This window comes from Numida meleagris, chromosome 1 (assembly GCF_002078875.1).
Source record: "Numida meleagris isolate 19003 breed g44 Domestic line chromosome 1, NumMel1.0, whole genome shotgun sequence".
Lineage (NCBI taxonomy): Eukaryota > Metazoa > Chordata > Aves > Galliformes > Numididae > Numida > Numida meleagris.
The window spans coordinates 50,531,874-50,540,601 of record NC_034409.1 but is presented as its reverse complement, the minus strand read 5'-3'; the positions used below and the strand labels follow the sequence as shown (position 1 = coordinate 50,540,601).

General features: G+C 45.4%; 2 long non-coding RNA genes across 2 annotated transcripts in view; one reads left to right on the top strand and one right to left on the bottom strand.

The window, feature by feature from the left end:
- Positions 3,745 to 7,367, top strand: LOC110392298. The gene is made up of 3 exons (XR_002434292.1): positions 3,745 to 5,701; positions 6,129 to 6,211; positions 7,174 to 7,367. It is a non-coding gene; the product is annotated as an uncharacterized LOC110392298 (long non-coding RNA).
- Positions 7,244 to 8,728, bottom strand: part of LOC110392302 — a 1,861-nt gene continuing 376 nt past the window's right edge. Inside the window, exon 2 of the long non-coding RNA XR_002434295.1 lies at positions 7,244 to 7,389. This is a non-coding gene — a long non-coding RNA (uncharacterized LOC110392302). The remainder of the gene's footprint in view (positions 7,390 to 8,728) is intronic.

The following is an 8,728-nucleotide window of genomic DNA, read 5'->3' as shown; positions in this document are numbered from 1 at the left end:
TCTATGGTAACCCATGCAGGAAGACAAACTGGACTTGAGCAAAGGTTCTCACCGTGGTGCACAAGACTGCACAGGGACCATGTCAGATTCCACGCTGAGCACCCAGAGGAAGACTCCAGTGCTGCACTTAACACAACAAAGTTCAAAACTAAGTTTTAGCTTCAAGGAAGAAGTGTTAAAGGAAAATTACTGCAGAGACACCTATCACCTTACTTCCCAAAACAGAGCTAAGACGAGCTTACTGCAGCTTGGCAAAGAATCCAAGCAGGAGTGGAGGCCACATCTTCCCTAGGCCTACACCCTTCCACAACACACATTCTTCATTGGTGGAGTCACTGCATCTGCTGGAAAGCTCACTGGAGTTTCAGCCTACAAGGAGTCACTCTCACCCTCAAAGTCTCCCTAGATGAGATTAAATCTTAAGTGATATCTTCAGTGGCACCTTCAGAAATCATTTGGATAGACTGATATATAATTTGATGACCAGATCATTTGAAACTATTGATTTACGTATTCAATCTTAATCATGATCTTGGTGTGATCACCTCATTGGTCTGCTGTCCATTAGCTTAGTAAAACTAATGAATCAGTTTAGCAATACCCTTGCTCAAGTTTGCTCCGTTTGCGGACTCTTATTAGTTAAATCTGCAAGGAATATGCAAAGCAGGTTTACCCTACTGAATAGAGGTCACAAACCAGAGGGTAGCAGTAAATTTGGGTAGGGCCCATGCAGGCAGATCGGCTCTGCATCTCCCTAGTCAATAACCCATGCACTCTGTGAATGAAGCCATCTCCCAACAGTGTTGGTCACTCAAAGACCACCCACTGCACGAGTGGTATGAATCATAGAATCATAAAACCATTAAGGTTGGGAAAGTCTTCTAAAATCACCCAGTCAAACCATCAACCCATCCCCACCATGCCCACTGACCACATCCTCAGTGTCACATCCACACAGTTCTTGATCACCTCCAGGGACGGTGACAGCACCACCTCCCTGAGCAGCCTGTGCCAGTGCAGCACCGCTCTTTCTGAGAAGAAATCTTTCCTAATGTCCAACCTGAACATCTCCTGGTACAACTTGAGGCCATTCCCTCTCATCCTATCATTGTTACATGGGAGAAGAGGCCGACCCCCACCTCATCACAACCTCCTTTCAGGTCACTGTAGAGAGAGATAAGGTCTCTCCTAAGCCTCCTCTTCTTCAGGCTGCAATCCCCGTTCCCTCAGCCGCTCCCCATCAGACTTGTGCTCCAGACCCCTCACAGCTCCATTGCCCTTCTCTGGACACGCTTCAGAGCCTCAATGTCCTTCTTGTACTGAGGGGCCCAAAACTGAACACAGCACTGGAGATGCAGCCTCAGCAGTGCTGAGTACAGAGGGACGGTCACCTCCCTGCTCCTGCTGGCTGCACTATTTCTGATACAAGCCAGGATGCCATTGGCCTTCTTGGCTACCTGGGCACACTGCTGGCTCATGTTCAGCTGGCTGCCAGCTAACACTCCCAGATCCTTTTCCTCTGTGCAGCTTTCCAGCCACTCTGCCCCAAGCTTGTAGTGATGCATAGGGATTTTGTAACTGAAATGCAGGATCCAGGTTAGCTGCCCTGGACCCATCTACTGACAGCAGAGGACATAACACCATGTATTTGTACAGGATGCAGCCTTCCTGATCATCCAGTTAGTTAATCGTGTTTGTTACAGACACTGATATCTGTTAGCTTTGTGATGAGGCCAGAACATATTGCCTGAACTTTGTGCTGGCTTAAAAAATTATAAACAAGCCATTTTTTTTAATTTTTATTTTTACTGGGAAAGCTGTTACAGGCCTGGTTTGAGGCCAATTTCAGTCAATGGCAGGCTTTAATTGGGTTTTGTTTCCAGGCTCGCAGCAGCCTCTTTTAAAATCAGCCCTCTGTTCATAAGCAGGACTGGGCCCTGTCAGATTTCAATCGCTCCATCCTAGGCCAGGCTCTGGGGTGGAGAATGATGGATTACCATCGGAGCAGGCATGTGAGCGGCGGTCGCCTCAGCGTGGGCTGTTTGCACCACGTTGGAGAGAAGGGAGAAATGCAGCCCTGGGGAAGGGGTGTTTGGTGGCTGGGCCAACTGCCAGCCTCCATTTCCAGATTGGGGGGAAGGGCTCAAGCCATTTTAGGCATTTTCTTGGACTTCTTCTCCATCTTTTAATTAAAACATCCAGAAAAGAGCGAGGCACTCTTCATTCCATGCCTCAGTCCTCAGCTTGGCCCTGCACATGGGGATGGGCCTGGTGTGGGCCGTGTCCTGACAGATCTGGCAGCCACCTCAGCCAAAGCAATTAATGACATTTTTTTCTTGCAAAGGGGTAAATGTGCAGTGATGGCTCAGGCACAACCACCAAGCCCCAGTCTCTTTCATGGGGCCCACACCCTTGTGCCAAGTGTTTACTCCTTGCTTCCAATGTGTGAGTTGGTGAAAGGCTAATGTGAACTTCCCAGCATTTAATGATGGCTGTGCATCTCCCACTTTGCAGTTTTTCTTCCTTGGAGCTGGTTCTTAAACAGCAACAAATTTGCAATTATATAAGTATTGAGAATCAAGTAGTAACACCCGGAGGCATTCAAGGCCAGGTTGGATAGGGCCATGGGCAACCTGATCTGGTGCTTGATCTGCCCATGGCAGGGTGTTAGAACCAGATGATCTTTGAGGTCCCTTCCAACCCAATCCATTCTATGATTCTACGATTTAACATAAAACTTCAAATCACTTTTCTGATCACCAGGGAAAACCTTCTACATTCCCCCAGTATCACCTATATGTTTCTTCAGCTATAATAGAAGTCCAACAAAGCGCTTCATGTCTGTATGATGACAACCAAATTTAAAAGTTTGCTGAAATTTTGCAGTGGGACAGTGTTCAGGGCTACAGCATAACACCATCAGGGTCTGATCTCCCTGGTTTCTTGTGCGAGGCAGTCAGAGGATGCTAACAATTTGGCTTCATGACAGCATAAAGTCCAAGGCCACCAGACATTGGCATCACTTGCTAGAAGAGAATGAGAAAACAAAAACCTCATGGATGTTGAAATGTGAGGATTCACGACGGACCTTCTGGGAAGAGAACTGATAAAGCCAAATGCATTAGGAAGGTAAGTAACTGATGATTAACCCTATTGTTTTACACCAAGGTGTTGCATTAGTATCTCCTGGCTTTTGGTGTTTGTGGTTAATTATTGACTTCTACCTATGTGTAGAAGGAAAGCACTCATGAAGGCATTGCCTCTTCTGTTAAGCCAAAAAGCCAAGAAAGTACCGGATCACTTTAGAGAAAAGCAGAAAAAGAAAGAAAAGAAAAAGAAAAAAGAACAAAACAGACCTATATTTCCTGTTGATTTTTTTTTCCTGCAGCAATCGCAAACACAGCTCAGATTGTGTTGGTTATCACAGTGTGTTATCCTGTGAAAAACAGGGTCCCATTACTCTGTCTGAAGGCCAATACCCTGCATAATGAATACCTCTCTATTCAGTACATTTCCCTGCTAAAGAGTAAATTCCTTCCTGACCTCACTGCAAGAATCACTTTATATCCTGAAGCACGAGAATGAGTAAATCAGAAAAATGTCTCTTTTTCCTTCTTTAAATTTTGATTGCAAACATCAAGCGATAAATTGCAGGTCAGTATATAAAAGAATACTGCAGTACATAACAAAACTCTAAATTCAGTCAGGAATACAATGTTTAAAAAAAGTATAACAGAAATAACTGTATTTTGCTCTTTATAAGCACACAGGTGGACAGAGGATTTATATCTGTGGGACAACTCAGAAGCAAATTAAAGAAGTTCGGGGTTTAAGCTCAGCAGATTTCAAAACACATTTTTTATACCTTCTGCAATACAGTAAAGCTTATCAAGAACTTTCCCATTGGGCACCAGAGTCAAAAGAAGTAAGAGGAATGTGAACAGCGTGCTTCCTCAGGGTCATTCCTATCACTGTAATTCTTTCAGCATGACTTCCCATATTAGCTTGAGCTCCATTGCATAAAGATCATTTTTAGGAGATCATTGTGAATACAGTGCTGAGCTGATCAAATCGATCAGACGTTTGTCATTGCTTCACCATCCACAAGCTCAAAGCACGTGGAAAGTTTAAGGGCTCTTAACTGAAAATACGATGTTTTCACTCTATAACCTCTTGCTTTCGTCTCTGTAGTACTCTAGGATACATCAGCTGCTGACATAAATTCATTCATTTTGGTGTAATTTCGTTTAGAAGACACAAGAGCAGTCACACAGAATCAGTGATGCCGATGTTTCCCTATAACAATCCCGATGCGCTTTATGTGAGAGGGGAAGCATCAACTCCCTGCTGAAGGGAAATGCTGAGCCTCGGGAGTGAAAGATGGTGATTTGCCAACGCTGGGACAGCACGCGAGTCTCCTGGTGCTATCCCACATTTGTGTTTTTGACATGGAACAGAATATGAAAACAATGCATAAAGATAAATGCATTTCAGAGTGTGAGATCAGCTTTAAATCACCAGATTTCAAGCTGCGGTGTTTCCTACACAAAGCCCACCTCTGCCCCTTTGATAAACCCAGTGGGCAACACTGTTCTTTTTGCTCTCGCAAAGGGACACTGTATGGCATGTTTGTTAGGACTATAGTGCTGCATTTGCTAATGAAATTAAGTGTTTTGGAGAAGTTCTTTTAAGCAAAAACATGTGTTCCAGGGAGGAAACATTCTTCTGGTAAACAGCTGAGCCCTTAACATTTAGCAACATAACTCTGTGTTTGCAGCTATTGAAAGTTGTGCGACTAAGGAAGCCTGCATTTCTGAGGCCGAGGACTGCAAGCATTTTGCTTGTTGTCAGCCAGCCAGACGTTTCTTTTATATATATGCTAGCTGCAAGAACCAGCTATTGACTGGTTGCTTCTTATGGTTTTAATAAAATTTGTCTCGTATCAAAATGCCGCTGGGTTTCAGCATTGACACCACACTGAGCAATGCTCTCTGCTCAGGCACAGCTGGCTCTTGCTTTCCAGAAATATCGCTGTGCCCTGGCATTGCTTGCAAAAATTGCAGCCTTAAATCATTTTGTCACCCCTTTGACCCACTTCGAGAGGGACCCTCTGCATACAGATCCCCCTCTTTCATTGGAAGCAAGGGTCATTCCTCCTTCTCCCAGCAAGGAGAAGATGCAGCAGGAGGAGGCAGTTGAGGCACAGAGGAGAAATTACCTGATAGCCACAGGCATCGGCCATGGGAAGCTCACAAGAAAGTGAAAACAGCTGGAAACTACAGCAAGGGACAGGGACGAGAAGATAGGAGCATCCCACGCGCCAACGGGAGGGAGAGATGCTTGGGCTGTTGATGCTGGGACACCACGTTCTGGGCAATTCATTGGCACCCGCAGCATGACAGGATGTTATCTCATTTCCTGTAGCCCTCAGAGCAGCTGGGCATGCTTACAGTTTTCAGCAACTACCAGCTGAGGCCAAACAAGATCCCACGATAAAAGTTCAAGGCCTCACGTTCCTCTTCTTACTGCTTTCCTGAGCAGGTTCTCATTTTAATCAGACTTATGGTACTTTCATCCAGCTATCTCAAAGCACATAACAACCACTGTAATTACTGGCAATAATGAGCTAATTAATTCTTCTGGGTATTATTTCTCAACGAATAAGTACTACTATCCTCAGCATGGGGATGTGGAAACTGAGGTAAGGAGAGGTGGTTGTTCTTTGGAAAATAGCTTTGTTTTCTTTTTACTAGTTGAATCTTTTCTTAGTTTTATTCATGTAGGCCTATGTATTTGGTTTTTAGAATACTTTATGTTTTATTATTGTTTTCTAGTAATTTTAAATGTTTTTATTTTGGCAGATAACATTTAACAACAGTTGGTTTTGTGCTTCCGTACTGAGGTTCATTTAAGAAAACTGCAATGTTTTTAGGAAAATGAACAGATGCTGAAGGCTTTTTCCCTTTTCAAAATTTTTAATTTATTTTGACTCTATTTATGTGGGATTTTTCTTTCTTTTTTTTCTTTTCTTCTTTTCTTGTTTTAGGAAGCTCAGGTTTTTTGTTTGTTTGTTTGTTTTCCCAGAAAAATGACAAGTTTTTTTGAATTTATTTTTCCATACATTTCAGCTTATATTTATTTCCCTAATGTGGAAAGCTAACATGTAAAGAACTAACACATCCTTCTGGCTGTGAAACTTCCATCACAAGAGGTATGGTTTTACTAATGTATCAGTTAATACATTAATGTGAAGAATACATATGCAGGTCTGATAGCAGTCACTAAGGATATATGCTTCCCACCGTTCGGGTAAGACAGGTACACTTCCCTAAAGTTGTTCTACGGCTGAACAGAAAGGAAGCTGCACAAATAAAGGACTTTATTTTGTTGCTGCTGTTTTCTTTCTTTTTTTTTTTTTTTTTCTGTCAGCTTCCTCTAGTGCTTAACTAAACCAACTGATGCATGTGATACTCTCTGGAGTAGCAAATAACTACCCAGCTTCTTAACTTTTAAGCCGTGATCCAGTGAGCACACATGTGCTCAGTTTTATTACGGCAAGTAGTATAGCAAGACATCAGTGGAACTATGTGCTACATGCAACTGCTGGTAGGAGCAAGCCTTTAGATAGGAACTAGTGTCACGAAACTCTTATTTGAAACATCTGCTTTCCTCCAAACTTGTCGTTTAGTAAGGGCCAGATTTTTAAAAGCATGTAGGTGTTTATGTGCACCTTGGTATCTTTATAAAACTGGCACTAATTTCTTCTTGAAGTATGGATTAAGGGCCTCTGGAGAGTCTGAAAATTGTATATAGACTTATTTCAGTCAGCTTTTAATTCTAAGGGGACTTAAAAAAAAAGTTAAAATTAGTCTCAGCTGTGGTTAAAAAAAAAAAGCCCTTCACAAGCAAGGCAAATAGTCAATCTGACAAAATAAACTGAGGTAATACAAGACTTCTGTGACTGGGATATTTCTGGGAATTTAGTAGCAATCAGATGCAAAAACCAGTGAGAATCATAACACAGTCTCTAAGGTGATGCTGTAAGGTCATTGTTAACCCCAGCAACTTTAGTTCTGGGAGCGATAAGCTTTCTGGTCTCCAGACTATTTCCTATTGCTTGTTTTTTTTGTGGGTTTTTTCTTTCTTTCTTTTTTTTTTTTTTTTTTTTGCCAGATGTCTTCAGCTATGTCTTTAAATGTATGGATTCTGCCGCTGTGGCTCCAGAACTCTTCAGGACAGATAAGACACATCGAATCTTTAATCGCTTCTGGAACCGTTTGAGCAGAGCCCTGCTCCCGTTTTCCCTTTGGTCCGGAGGAAAACGACGACAGCTCTCCTTGAAATTAAGGTCAAGTACGGGAAGCTCAAGCGTGGAAGTCTGTGAGGGAGCTGGAGGATAACAGTGAGAAGTCAGGGAAGCTCTACCAGCTGTTTTTGTCACATTCACTGTTTTTTTTTTCTGGTAGGCTTTTCCTGAATACCTGCTTCAGTTTGTCAGTACAGGCTTACAGGTGGTGAGGGGAGGTCAGGAGCTGAGGCCTTGAAGGCCTCACAGATTGTGTACGATGAGGTATGAGGTACAAGTCCCGACTTTTTGGGTAGAAATCCCAACGAAGTACTTCGGCCTTCAGAAGATAAAAATGTATCATTTTTCTGGACTCTGTTTTATTGACAAACCAACATACAGAGCTCTAATCCCTTCCAAACGGGACGTTGCGCATCAAAAGGAACTGCGTTTTTCCACGAAGAACACTAGCAGCCGTGCGCTTCCTTCCTCCTTATCACTTCACAGAGGAGCTGGGCTGGGGCATTTCCTCACTAATGACAGCTGATGAGTGTTTAAAGGTTTGAGCAACCCCTGGCCAGCCGCTAATCCCCCTTAAGCCCTCAGATGGCTCAGGGGCTGCGAGGGGCTATTGCTGTGGCGAGCGACTGTCAGGAGCCGGGCCCGGCGGGACCCGACTAACGGCGGAGGGCGGGGGCGGTACTACAGGCCTGCTCCAAGCCACTGCCACTGCTGCCGGGCGCTTTTCGGCCGACAGAAAAGTGCGCGAGGAAAGGAGGAGGAAAACGGAGCGGCTTTTTTTTTTTTTTTTTTTTAAGCACTTCCCCTTTAAGGGGCGGGGCTAACGCGGTTTGCGGAAGAGCCCGGCTAGCGGCGGCCGCTGATTCGTCGGCGCGGTCTCGTGACCCCGGCGGGGCGGCCCCGCCCCTCCCGTTCTCCGCCGCGCGCCGGCCCCCCGCGTTCCATTGTGTGCGCCAGCGCCCTCGGGCCCCGCCCCCCGGTGCGCGCCACGCCCCCTTTTTTTTTCTCTTGGCTCATTTCCGGCCGCCGCCGCCGCCGCTCGCTTCCCTCCGAGGACTCGGCAGAGTGAAGAAACAACAGCCGCCATTTTGTTTGTGTGTGAGCGACGGAGGGAGGGAGAGAGAGAGCCAGAGGCCGAGCGGACGGGGCGAGCCAGGGGGAGGGCAGCGCAGAGAGACCCAGGGGCCCGACCAGGGGACGGGGAGAGCAGCGAGGAGCCGAGCCGCCCGCCCCCCCTCTATCTCCCTTCTCTTTTCCCTCTCTTTCACCCCCCCCCTTTTTAATTTTTTTTTTTATTTCATTCTATTTAATTTCTCCCTTCGCTTCCTTCCTTCCCCCCGCCCCCGCTTCGCCCGCTCCGCCGCACGCCCCGGGAGCGGCGGCCGCCGAGCGCCAGGCAGGGGCAGTAGGGAGCCTGCGCCC